Here is a 277-nt window from a genome sequence, read left to right on the forward strand (position 1 = left end):
AAAAAATGGGAAATTTCGTTGTTTTTGTTGGGCGATTTGGGTTTTAATCTATGACTTATTATCTGATTTTTGTTTTCCTCATTCCTGTTTTTATTTTTTTTAGTCGAAGATATATTTACTAATTTCAATTTTCGCTTAATTTCCGATTGTTACTAAGGGGTTTTGTGGGTTTTTTTAGGCTAACTTTATATTCTACTTGATAATTTAATGTGCTTTTGATTTTAATCTGGGCAATTTGGGTTTTATATCTATGAATCATTATGTGATTTTTATTTTT

The sequence above is a fragment of the Quercus suber genome, unplaced genomic scaffold (genome assembly GCF_002906115.3).
Source record: "Quercus suber isolate HL8 unplaced genomic scaffold, Cork oak 2.0 scaffold_123A, whole genome shotgun sequence".
NCBI lineage: Eukaryota > Viridiplantae > Streptophyta > Magnoliopsida > Fagales > Fagaceae > Quercus > Quercus suber.